This window comes from Columba livia, chromosome 3, assembly GCF_036013475.1.
Source record: "Columba livia isolate bColLiv1 breed racing homer chromosome 3, bColLiv1.pat.W.v2, whole genome shotgun sequence".
In the NCBI taxonomy this organism is placed as follows: domain Eukaryota; kingdom Metazoa; phylum Chordata; class Aves; order Columbiformes; family Columbidae; genus Columba; species Columba livia.
This window is the reverse complement of record NC_088604.1, coordinates 2,088,045-2,100,548: the sequence shown is the minus strand read 5'-3', so window position 1 is coordinate 2,100,548 and position 12,504 is coordinate 2,088,045. Positions and strand designations below refer to the sequence as shown.

Sequence of the window (12,504 nt, the reverse complement as noted above, 5' to 3'; positions counted from 1 at the left end):
GATTTTTCTGTGCCAGGCAGGAGACCACTGGCTATTGTTTTAGTGCCAGATCGTTTGCAACAGATTCTGCCTGAATTTTGGGTTGTTCCCAGCGATTTGGAGACGAGCTCCTAATGTTCCAGAGAAGCAGGCAGATGTTTTTTGTTTCCAGCTTTGGATGAGACTCTTCCATGGTGCAGGAGGCTTGTTTGCCATTAAAATATTTTCGCTCCTGAGTGTTTACCCCTAAATACACTCAGTATGGAGAATGTCTTTCCATGTCGCAGAATTTGAGGAAAGGCTGTGCTGCCATCCAGAGACCTGGACAGGCTGGAGAGTTGGGCGGGGAATAACCTAATGAAATTTAACAAGGGCAAGTGTAGAGTCCTGCACCTGGGCAGGAACAACCCCAGGTTCCAGTATAGGTTGGGAAATGACATATTAGAGAGCAGTGTAGGGGAAAGGGACCTGGGGGTCCTGGGGACAGCAGGGTGACCATGAGCCAGCACTGGGCCCTTGTGGCCAGGAAGCCAATGGTACCTGGGGTGGATTAGAAGGGGGTGGTCAGTAGGTCAGAGAGGTTCTCCTGCCCCTCTGCTCTGCCCTGGGGAGACCACATCTGGAATATTGTGTCCAGCTGTGGCCCCTCAGTTCCAGCAGGACAGGGAACTGCTGGAGAGGGTCCAGCGTAGGGCAACAAAGATGATTAAGGGAGTGGAGCATCTCCTTTATGAAGAAAGGCTGAGGGAGCTGGGGCTCTTTAGTTTGGAGAAGAGGAGACTGAGGGGGGACCTTATAAATGTTTATAAATATATAAAGGGTGAGTGCCATGAGGATGGAGCCAGGCTCTTCTCGGTGGCCAACAATGATAGGACAAGGGGTAATGGGATCAAGCTGGAACACAAGAGGTTCCGCTTAAATTTGAGAAGCAACTTGTTGGGGGTGAGGGTGGCAGAGCCTGGCCCAGGCTGCCCAGGGAGGTTGTGGAGTCTCCTTCTGTGCAGACATTCCAACCCGCCTGGACACCTTCCTGTGTAACCTCATCTGGGTGTTCCTGCTCCATGGGGGGGATTGGACTAGATGATCTTTTGAGGTCCTTTCCAATCCCAAACATACTGTGATACTGTGAAATTTACCCCAAAGCTGGCTGGCCTTTCTTTCTCTTACTTTTACCTTGCTTATTTTCTCCAGCAAGCCCAACTTTTAGCCGCTGAAATATGTGTTATTTGGAAGAAATGTAAGTGAAAGTCATTTTATTAGATCCTAATCTTGTTACGTGTAGTTGCTCATTTTTCTCCCTCCTGCAGCTATGGGAGGTGATTGCCTATCCAGTTATCTGTCCTGTTCAGTATTTCCGCAGCATTTTCTTCTCTGTTTGAAATATTCAGGTTTGTGATGACTCAGGAAGGTGACGATGAGGAAGCCATACCCACGTGTTTCTTTACATGTGCAACAGCACATCTGATATTACGTGACTTTAGGTATTTTAAGGTGAATGCTGGAACCAAATACGTCTTTTTCAAGGGTTTATGAGGTGATAGTGTGTTTATTCATAACAGGAATTTGTGCTACACCACATTTAGCAATATCTGTAAATGCTGTTGATCCGTATTTTATCCTGTGCTGGTGGGAAGGATAATGGCCTTAGCGGTCATGACATTGTCAAAGCTAAATAATGAATTTCAGTGCCTTTTTTTGTACATTTTCAGCAAATTACTGCTGAACACCTGCCAAAGGGAATACTTTTCGCATTTTTGCTGCTTCACTGCTGTGCGTGTGTAATTTGGCAAGCGTAACAAGTTCTCCGGTGACCTGCACTAAAATGTTAATGGTAGGATGGGATCTGAGTGGCGAACTGGGACCAGTAACTGGAGCTGGAGTTTTATTCCTGGCTTGGTCACCTGTATGAATATGAACCTGCCCTGCTGATTATTCGGCTCTAGATCAAATGGTGCTCATGATCCAAAGGTGGTGTCACAACGAGACGGTGTGAGATGCACTAAATAAGCTTTCTGGGTTAATTTTCTCCCTGACACACGTATTACACTGTGCTTTACAAATGTACTGTTGTATTCTGATTTTTCCAAGTGGGCAGAAGATAAACATTACTGAGTTCTGTAAGGATGCAGACAACCCTAGATTGATGCTCCCGTGCCCTGGAGAGCCAACATGGGACCTGCGCTACCTATTTTTCCCCTTCTTCCAACAGAGATTGCTTTCCAGCCCAAATTAAAATGGGCTGGTGGAAGAGTGAGATGCGCTTTATAGTTCCCTCAGCTGTGCTGTGTTTGCCTCATTGATATTGTAAACTGAGATCCGCTGCCTTTCAACAGCGCTAAATTAATTTGAAAGAAAAGTAATTTTCTAGTAACGTGGTGGGTGCAGTAGGCATGCAAACAAAAAAGAGCCAGGTTGAATTTTCACGCTTTTATGGATGGATGTGGGTTTTCTGTGACTGTTTCGCTAGTGCTGTGCTGAGCAGAGACTGTTTGCTCTCTCTGCAATGTTTTGCAGCTCCTAATGTGCTCTGGGTCGTGGTGACTCCTCGTGGCCCATCGGTTTGCAAAGCCAAGCTCTCAAAAGCTGGAACTGGCAGAGCTGGGGGCGTTTGTGCCGCTTTCATTTGGTCACCCCCTGTCTGGGCCTTGGATTATAGAGTTACGTGTTTTATTTCTCTTTCTGCAAGAACTTGGCCTGGTTTGTCTTCAAAGATAGATCACGCACTCCTCTGAAAACTCTAAAATTAGTGAGAAGGACCTTTGTTCCTTTGATATTTAACAAACAGGAGTCACCTTTTCTGAGATGTGGTTCAGTGTGTGGGTTAAGGCAGCTCAGTTCGGGTGTTTCCCTGTGAACCGGGCGCTTCAGGCCAGTGGAGATGTGGGCAGTGGAGCCCCGAGAGGGATCCGGCTCCTAGGATCATAGCATGATCTCAGTTGGAAGAGACCCTCAGAATCATCGAGTCTGACCATAACCTAACTCTAGCACCAAACCATATCCCTAAGAATCATTGAGTCCAACCATAACCCACCCCTGGCACTGCCCCACGTCCTGAGAACCTCATCTATGTGTATTTTAAACCCCTCCAGGGATGGTGACTCCACCACTGCCTTGGGCAGCCTGTTCCAATGCCCCACAGCCCATTCCAGGAAGAATTTTTTCCTAATATCCAATCTAAACCTCCCCTGGTGCAACTTGAGGCTGATTCCTCTTGTCCTGTCACTTGCTACTTGGGAGAATAGACCAACACCCTCATGCTGAAGCAGGAACCGATGCTGGGGTTGGCTCCTGACCAGGCACAGGAGACGAGAACGTCAGTTCAGTGTAGGTGTTTGTATCCAGGAGCTGCACTGAGAGTCTTGGCTCCAATTCAGGCTCAGGCCAGAAGTATTTTCTTCTTCATCTCTGACTTCCAAGTAGCAAGAGATAGGACAAGAATGGCCTCAAGTTGCGCCAGGGGAGGTTGAGGTTGGATTTGGGGAACAATTTCTTCCCCAAAGGGCTGTGGGGCATTGGAACAGGCTGCCCAGGGCAGTGCTGGAGTCACCAGCCCTGGAGGGTTGGACAGATGGACATGAGGTTCTCAGGGACATGGGGCAGGGACAGGGGTGGGGGAACGGTTGGACTCCATGGTCTTGAGGGTCTCTTCCAACCAAATGATTCTGTGATTTCTGACTCCTTGAGCTTGTGCTGGTTTTTGCTGCATTGTCACTTTTTCCAAGATACTCCAGTTTCTTCCAGCGTTGGTTCTTGTTCCCATTCTCCTTTCCGGGTCTTTGCTTCACCCCACCTCTAGGAAGACACAAGTGGTCACTCACCTTTGGTCGTACTCTTCTGTATCCTCTCTGGTGTATTCGTCTTGTCAAAAGCCAAGTTGGGCCATTTGTGGGGGTCGTAGCCATGATAGGAAACACTTGGCTTCAATACTTGGCAGGAACTTGCTCCTTGGGACCAACTGGAGCTGCGAGGGATCAAGGCAGTTTTAAGCTACTGTAGCAGCTAAAAGCTGAAAGACTTTTCCAAAGCCCGGTCACTGTTAAAAGTTAAATAGCTGTTGGCACCTTACACTGTGGTGGAGCTGCAATGGACGGCACATGGAGCAAGAGAAATGGCACCGTCAGTTCGTGTCATCTGCAAAAAGCTTCTTCCTGAGCGCGTGGTTTTACAAGCACGGAGAAAACAGGCGCATGTATGTTTGTGTAGAACTTTTTTAGAGATTATATTGCAGCTTTATGGATGAGGGAGTTGCTTTGGTGAGAGAAGAAGATGAGCTAAACCGCAGCTTTTCGCTGGCAGTTTTGGCTGATGACTGCTTTTTATTAGCTCGGTTTATAATTTTATTGACACAATTTCTTTGTTTCCTCAAAGCAGCAATCAAGCTGTTCTTCCTTCCTCAAGCTAAATGTTTATACCGGAGTGTCAGATGGGGACAAGATGAATCCTGTTGATGTAGGTGCGGAAACTACAAAGCCAGGTCTTTACTGGACACTGTCTTTATTCAACAATAACTTCCAGGGCGGTGAGTTGTGGGCACGATATGCAGCACTGCAGAGGTGGTTATTTTCTTCAATAACAGCTGGTTGTTATTAAGAATATGCAGCTTTCCTTAGGCCACAGTGAGTCAATAGCAGAAGTGAAATTGGAACTAGATTGTTTTAAAAATACATATAAGTCTCACCTAGCGCTGACTCAACCGTAGCAAGAAAACCTTGAGCTTCAGTTTGGATTTAATAAGAGACTGTCATGTCATTTCTTTTGTAATTTTAGATATAAGGATTTTTTTCTCCTGAATCCCTTTTTAGCCTGCATCTCTAACTACATATTGACTGCTCCGTGGTAAACTGTCTATATAATTATGACCTAATCATCGATCGCATTGACTTGACAACAGACATTTAAATTGTTGTTCTCTCAGGTTTCCCTGAACTAAATAGTGCAGCAAAGATGTGAGAATCCAAGGGCAAATCTTGGGCATCTCCTGGTGGAAGTTGGATAACAGCCTTTGTTTCGGTGTCGCCGCCGTGACGTGGTTTGTTGTGCATGGGATGTGTTATCTGCCTCCTTGCACTTGGATGAGAAGAGAAAGGGACGTAGAAGAAAACCTGTCCTGTGGGAACAGCCGATATCGATTGCCTGGTTCAGCTGGAATTTAACTAAAGGTCAAATAAAATTGTGCTGGAATCCACAGAAGGGATGGCTGAAATGGGACTAAGAGCTACTTCTTTTTAGATTTTTATATTGCTTGGTGAAAAGACACCGGAAAATTGACCAAAATGAAATATTAAGCAAACGCAGCCTGCAGCTTGCTGCTTTTCTCCCCTTGAAATACTGGGCGGGTTGAGCCACAACGCTGCACAGAATTGATGCTTAAAGCAACGTGCAGGACTCTGTATTTAGTGTTTATCCTGAATTACTGGACAGAAATCCCCAAATTGTTACTGAGAAATGCGTTTGATTCTTTCTGAAACTTTATAGCTTAAAGTGTCTCCAATTTTCTCTCACTGTGCTGAGCGTATTTTGTTTCCAAGCTTTTCTTTTGCACCATAGGCTGACAAACGGCTTTGAAAATAATACAGTTTGGGGTTGATAACCCTCATGCGTGGGTTCTTTTCTTCACTTCAGAAGTGACCTGTGTGGTTTGGGTAGTACATGAGGGCATGTAATTCCTTATAAGCTATTTTATTTTCTTAAAAGGAGAGGAGCTGGGTTTGGCATGGGAATCTTACCCTATTTTTATAGCGAACCCACAACCTCGTAGCACCTTCAACCAACCCATCATTCCATCTGCGTGCGGCTCATCCATCCGCTTGTCTTGGCTGCTGGAAACTCAAGCTGGTGGTGCCTTGGACTGGCTGCATCTTCCACACATAAGATAGATTGGTTTAGTGTTAGTATTTTTTTCTGGCATCATATATTAGTCTGCAATTTCTGGTGTCTGGCTCGTGGTGAAGGCAAGAGTGTACACTCCGCATCTAATAGGTTGAGTATGGGCTTAAGACGTGGACATCTTACAAGCACCCCATGTTTTTTCTTTATTTAGACATCTTGGAAAAAGTTGCATTTTGCTGCTTTGTTGGACCTCAGTTCTCTTTATTAGGATAAGAGGTTTGGGTTTCTTTACCTGCTAAAATCCCGAACCACCTCCCTCTTTATGGACAGTGAGTATAGAGAGATTCTTTTTTCCATAGGACGCGTTTTCATCTTAGGGCAGATGAACTCCTTTCCTCTAGCTGCTTGAAACGGGATAATATTTCAGCAAAACGTCTAAGTTGTAGTTTTCTTTTAACCATTTGACATATATATGTAACTTTACCCGGATTTCCAACAATAAGGTCCTTCTCCAAAGCTTTTTCAAAGATTGTGGGAATAAGAGCAAAGACTTTACATGCATAAATAATTGAAATAAATTAGGAGAGGGAATAAATTATCAACTTAATACAACAGAAAACAGGTGTCCCAGAGGCGTCTGTGCTGGAATAGGTGGTCTTGACCATGCGGTTGTGCGTGGTGAAGGGGCAGGTGAAAATCAACGTAGATACAGAGTGATGTGGATAAGAAAGATTTGTCCTTATTTTCCTACAGGACTGTGATCTCCAAGTTGGCTGATGCTGCTCAGGAACAAGATTTTCAAGTTACAGTAGATAACTGTGAGAAACACAGACTCGATGCTTGGTGTTAGTTAAAAGACCCAACTCAGTGTGAGGGGTTATAATGAGGGAAATAGGGAGCAAACTGGCAAATATTGCTATGCTGCCATGTAATTCAGCAGTGCCTTCACAGCTTGAACCTCTGTTCAGTTCTTCCTTTTAAAAATAAGTGAGGGAAGAAGGAAAATTGAACTGTGGAACCAGAGAAAAGTATTTGAGGGTGATATAACAGAGATTTATGAAATTCTGAGCAACATGGAGAAGACAGAAGAAGGATAAACGTTGTTTGTTTTCTAAAGCACAAGAATTGGAGCTGTCAGATAAAATGGGGATTAAACATGAAGGAGGCGTTTCTTTGTGTGGTACATAGTTGGGCTGAGAGGTGATTAAATACATTCCAAGGGCAAATATCCACTGAGAGCTGGTAAATCCTGAAGACACCTACTAAAGATATCACCTCTGGCTCAGGGAGTTGTTGGAGAGGAGACAACTGGCAACTGAGAGAATATTCAAGGAAAATACGGCTGCTGCTTGTCCCCCTCCTGTTGTTCTAAACATCTGCAACCAGCTTTGGGTGGATGGGATGTTGGGTGAAATTTTAGAATCCCAGGCTGGTTGGGTTGAAGGGACCTCTGGAGACGCCCCAGTCCAACCCAGCTGCTCACGCAGGGTCACAGAGCAGATCACACAGGTGGGTCCAGGGGGTTTGAATGTCTCAGAGCAGGAGACTCCACACCCGCTCTGGGCAGCCTGGGCCAGGCTCTGGCACCTCCCAGCAAACAAGTTTCTGCTCATGTTCACATGGAGCCTCCTGTGTTTCAGTCTGTGCCCGTTGCCCCTCACCCTGGCGTTGGGCACCACTGAAAAGAGTCTGGTCCATCCTCTGACACCCACCCTGACATATTGATCCCATTGATCACATCCCTCTCAGCTTCTCTTCTCCAGCTCAACAGCCCCAGCTCTCTCAGTCTCCTCATCACAAAGATGCTCCAGACCCCTCAGCATCTTTGTGTCCCTCCCTGGACTCTCTCCAGTAATTCCTTGTCCTTCTTCACCTGGGGAGCCCAGCACTGGACCCACAACTGCAGGTGGGGCCTCCCCAGGGCAGAGCAGAGGGGGAGGAACAACCTCCCTCCACCTGCTGCTCACGCTCTTCCTCATGCACCCCAGGTCCCATTGGCCTCTTGGCCACAGGGCACATTGGTGACTCACGGTCACCCTGTTGTCCCCCAGAACTCCCAGGTCCTTCTCTGCAGAGCTGCTTTCCAGCAGCTCAACCCCAACCTGTGCTGGTGCTGAGGGCTGTTCCTCCCCAGGGGCAGGACCCTGCACTTGCCCTTGGTGAATTTCATTAGGTCCAAGTCCAAACAGACCTGTGGACTTTCCCTGGGTAATGTTGGTGTGTTTATGGATTGTGTGGGTCCCTTGTTCCACTGGGACGGGTTTGAGAAAGGCAGGGGGCTGAGATAAGGGAGGAGGAGATCACAGAACCCCAGACTGGTTGGGGTTGAAGGGACCTCTGGAGATCATCCGGTCCAACCCACCCGCTAATGCAGGTACACCTAGATAGATTGCACGGGATCGCGTCCAGGCGGTTTTGAATGTCTCCAGAGAAGGAGATAAGCATTCTCTGGCCCATATTAGCCCGGTTTCAGCTTTTTCTCTTTAAACCTTTAGTTTTGACAGAGAAAGGTAAAAAAGAGGTTGCAACGCACCTCCTGTTAGAGCAACACACACATTTTTCTTGTTTGAAATATTTCACTCTAGCATACGCTTATTCATCCTGGTGCTTTCAGTTATAGCTTGCTAATAATTTATTGCTGAAACAAAAAAGCCGCAACAGTGTGATCTGTATCGCTCTTACCTTGAATTTGATGGATGGGAGCTTAGAAAACATGCCTGCACTGCTAGAAGGTCCTGTCGGGGTTTTCTGTTCGGTCTGTCCAGTGTCCTTAGTTTTGCTGCCCGAGCTACGACAGACCTTTCCAGGCCTGCTCAGATGTGCTCTGAGAACAGGCGCTGATTACAGCTTGTTGAAATAATTACGCATTTATTAGCCCAGCTCAGTCCTGGCTGTCGGGAACGACACGGTCCCTCCAGCAAAGCTCCAGCCTCCTTGCCCAAAGGTCCTTAACATGATGTTGCTCTGTGGATGATATAAAAATAAACCAAATCACTCCGCCACCCCCTCCCCTCTATGCTCAACGTCATTACCTCCTTGTCGTTACAGCCAGGCGTTTAATTAGTCCATGCAAATAGCCCTGCTTTGATTAGGCCTGAAGTGCGTTCGCATAACCACACTGTGCTTTTTCTTCGGAGGGTTTTCAGACGTCGGATCCGTTCATTGTGGTTACAACTTGGTAAAACAAATAAAGAAAAAGAGAAAACTCCTAAGTTCTAGGGCTTTTTGCTTCAGAATGAATAGTTTTGAACATAGATCCTATCCTGGATTTCTACACCGAGTGACACAGCGGGAGGGAGCATAATTATGGATGACTTATCTGTTAGTGACATTTCACCAGAAAAAAAGAGAATTTGTTCTTATCTTTTAGCAGGTATAAGTAACATTACTTTGTCAAAATCGGGAAATTATATTTTAGTCAATAATTGACTGTATTTTAAGTAACTGGAAGTTTTTCAGTATTTGAAAAGCGAACCTGGGGAATCTGATGCTGAGAAACCAAAGCAGTTTGTTGTACTCCTGGTACTGGTGATAAAGAACATACTGAAATGTTGTAATGAAAAGGGAGCAGTACAAAGCCAAATAACTGGCATTTGAGCTTTCAGAAATATCTGCTCTGGGCAGTCATCAAACACGCAACTTTTGAAATATATTGGATGAGTAAGATGCCACCTGTTCTGTTTACTAGCAGGAAATTGTAGATATTGAATTAATTATTGGTAGCTGTGTTTCAGAGATTGGCGTTGTGATAAAGCAGAGCTATTAGAGATCAAGAAGGAGAAGGTCATTTAAGTAACAGGCGGGGATGTGGTACGTAAGATACTTGTGTATTATAGCAGCAGTTTCCTCTTCAGAAACCCATGGTGTCACTTTTTGTCTTAATTTCATATGTGTAGACATTGTTGTCTGCCTTGAACACCTGTAACTGAGTTACCATGCTCCTTGTAGTCAAGGGCACAAGAAGGTTTTTTTCAGGATGTCAGACTTGTTTGAGATGCTGGATGTTCACAGTCATAGAATCACAGAATTGTTTTGATTGAAAAATACCTTTAAGATCATTGACGCCAACTGTTAATCGCATACTGCCAAGGCCACCTCTACCCCATGTCCTTGAGAACTTCATCTCTCTGTGTTTTCAACCCCTCCAGGGCTGGTGACTCCAGCACTGCCCTGGGCAGCCTGTTCCAATGCCCAACAGCCCTTCGGGGAAGAAATTGTTCCCACATCCAACCTCAACCTCCCCTGGCGCAACTTGAGGCCGTTTCCTCTGCTCCTGGCGCTTGTTCCTGGGGAGCAGAGCCCGACCCCCCTGGCTCCAAGCTCCTTTCAGGCAGTTCAGAGATCAGAAGGTCTCCCCTCAGCTCCTGTTCTCCAGCTGAACCCCCCAGGTCCCTCAGCTGCTCCCATCACACTTGTGCTCCAGCCCCTCACCAGCTCCGTTCCCTTCTCTCCACTCGCTCCAGCACCTCAAGATCTTTCTTGAGCCCTCAGGTGGTTTTGGTGCCCCTGATGCCGCCATTTTGTGTGTGAGGTGATCCCGCCACCCCGGGGGCTGCCATTTTGAGCCCTGAGGTGATTCTGGTGGCGCCATTTTGTGCACTGAGGTGAGGAGCCCAAAACTGACCCCAGGATTGGTGGTTTGGCCTCCCCAGGTCCCAGCACAGGGACGGTCACTGCCCTGGGCCTGCTGGCCACACCAGTGCTGGGACCAGCCAGGATGCTGGTGGCCTCTTGGCCACCTGGGCACACGCTGCCTCATGTTCAGCCGCTGTCACCAACACCCCCAGGGCCTTTTCCACCGGGCACTTTCCAGCCACTTTTCCCCGAGCCCGGAGCACTGCTGGGGTTGTTGTTCACAGTGTTAATGCTAGGAACCTTCTCCTAAGGACTCCTTTGTTTGCTTGTTAAAATTCTCGTTTTTCCCACCCTCCACCACTTCCTTCTTTCCACAAGACTCCTGGCATCTCTTCTAAGGCAGGTTTGGAGCTATTTTGGTTTTTGGTTTGGGTTCAGGCTAAAGGTAGGTGAGCAGCGGTGCCTTTCCTTTCCCAGCTAAGCTGTGACCACTTATTGTGATGTGTTTGAGTGGGGAGCACCACATTTTGTGGGAATTGCTGCTGTTGGATGATCCGTTAGCAACAATGGTGATCAAGTAATATGAATATTTTCATTATTTATTCTGTCCACCTTCTAGATGGTTTTCTTTGGCTTTTGAAGTAATGTTCTGCAGGCAGGTTTTTGGGGACTGTTGCGTTGGATGAGTTGTTGTAGATCCTTCCCATTGTCATCCCAAAACCAGCGTTTTGTCACCTGGTGTGTGAAAAAGCCAAATTGTAGCACACCCAGATGAGATATTGTTTATTACAGAGTTGTGCAAGCCTGGCTGCTGGAATAAAGCCAGCACGCCAAAAGGAAAACTAGCAGCCATTATACACAAAGTCTTATCACTACTCAGGGCAGTCCTAAGGAGCCAGTTGGGTGCACGTCTGTATACTGGTTCCATAATCATTTTAGCATATAACGAGCAACATTCAGCTAAAGGACACTTGGTCCAGCGGTCTTGAGGCAGATGTTAAAGCAAGACTCAACTAATTGTGCGGGCTTCATAACATCTAAAGCTGCAAAGTCAGGCTCTCTGATTAGGTGATTTGCAAGTCGCCCTTATCTGACAAAGACTGACCTAAAACTGAAAAGATTTATGTATTTTTATGTTAGCAAATGCAGAACGGATTCATTCTTTTAAGTGATAATGGCAACACCATCTTTCTATATAGATGGCAACACCTAAATGCTTCTTGCTCTTTCTCTTTGATGCTGCCTTTGAACCGTTTCTACTGCTTCTTGTGCCTTTTTCTGCTCTTTTGTCTCCTCATTACGTCCTCTCCTCCTCTGAAACCTGTAAAACAGATAAACAGTTCAAAGCCGTGTGATTTACATGCTGCACATGCACCATTTTAACCCATTTACCTCATTCTTATAGTTTTATCTTTTCTGAGCTTCTTGGGATGCGTTAAGTCTTTCTGGTTTGTTTTGGCATCGTGCCGTTCTGGTCCCATCCAGAGAGTTTGGAAGCTGCTGTAGGATGGATTGTAAATAATGGAGTCTTTGATGTTCAGGTTTCATGAGACTTTCATCTGTAGACCAGAGTTTAATGGAGAGTGAGCAGGTGCTTTGGTAAGTGAGTTGTTTCATGCCAGAACGGTGCTGTCTGCTCTCTCTCTAAGTGAGAAAGTTCCTGAGACCCTGAGTCAAACTGGTGGAGATGTAGGTGCCTTTTTGATCTAAAAAAAAGAGCTGATTTTAGAGGCAGAGCCTGATTTGAAGTCTGCTTAATGTACCAGCTTTCTCTGAGAATTCACTCAAATATTCTCTAATGATGAAAACTAATAATCTTTCCTTTACTTCTTCCTATTTGAGACATTTCTATAATCACACTGGAAAAACCTGACTTCACAGTAGCTATGTCTGTGCAAATCTTAAGGTTTCTCTCTGTCTCATTTCCTTCGTTTCTATGGCTTAACATCTATTTTATTTGCATAATTCTCCTTTGCAGTCAGTCCATTATTGAAATTGCCCCACTGTCATCTTGTTCTATACATTTGCTTTGATTTCTGATTAGTCTTTTGATTATGTGGAGTTACTATTACATGTATTATATATAATTACATGTATTATAAATAACAAATAAGACTGCTC

At 45.7% G+C, this 12,504-nt stretch overlaps 1 protein-coding gene and 1 long non-coding RNA gene across 2 annotated transcripts in view; both read left to right on the top strand.

Annotated features, from left to right (window-relative positions):
* The window catches only part of ELP3 (elongator acetyltransferase complex subunit 3), a 105,602-nt gene that overhangs the window by 20,108 nt on the left and 72,990 nt on the right, over nt 1-12,504 (top strand). The window lies entirely within an intron of this gene.
* LOC135578958 (uncharacterized) lies at nt 903-6,980 on the top strand. The gene is made up of 2 exons (XR_010471065.1): nt 903-4,498; nt 4,895-6,980. It is a non-coding gene; the product is annotated as an uncharacterized LOC135578958 (long non-coding RNA).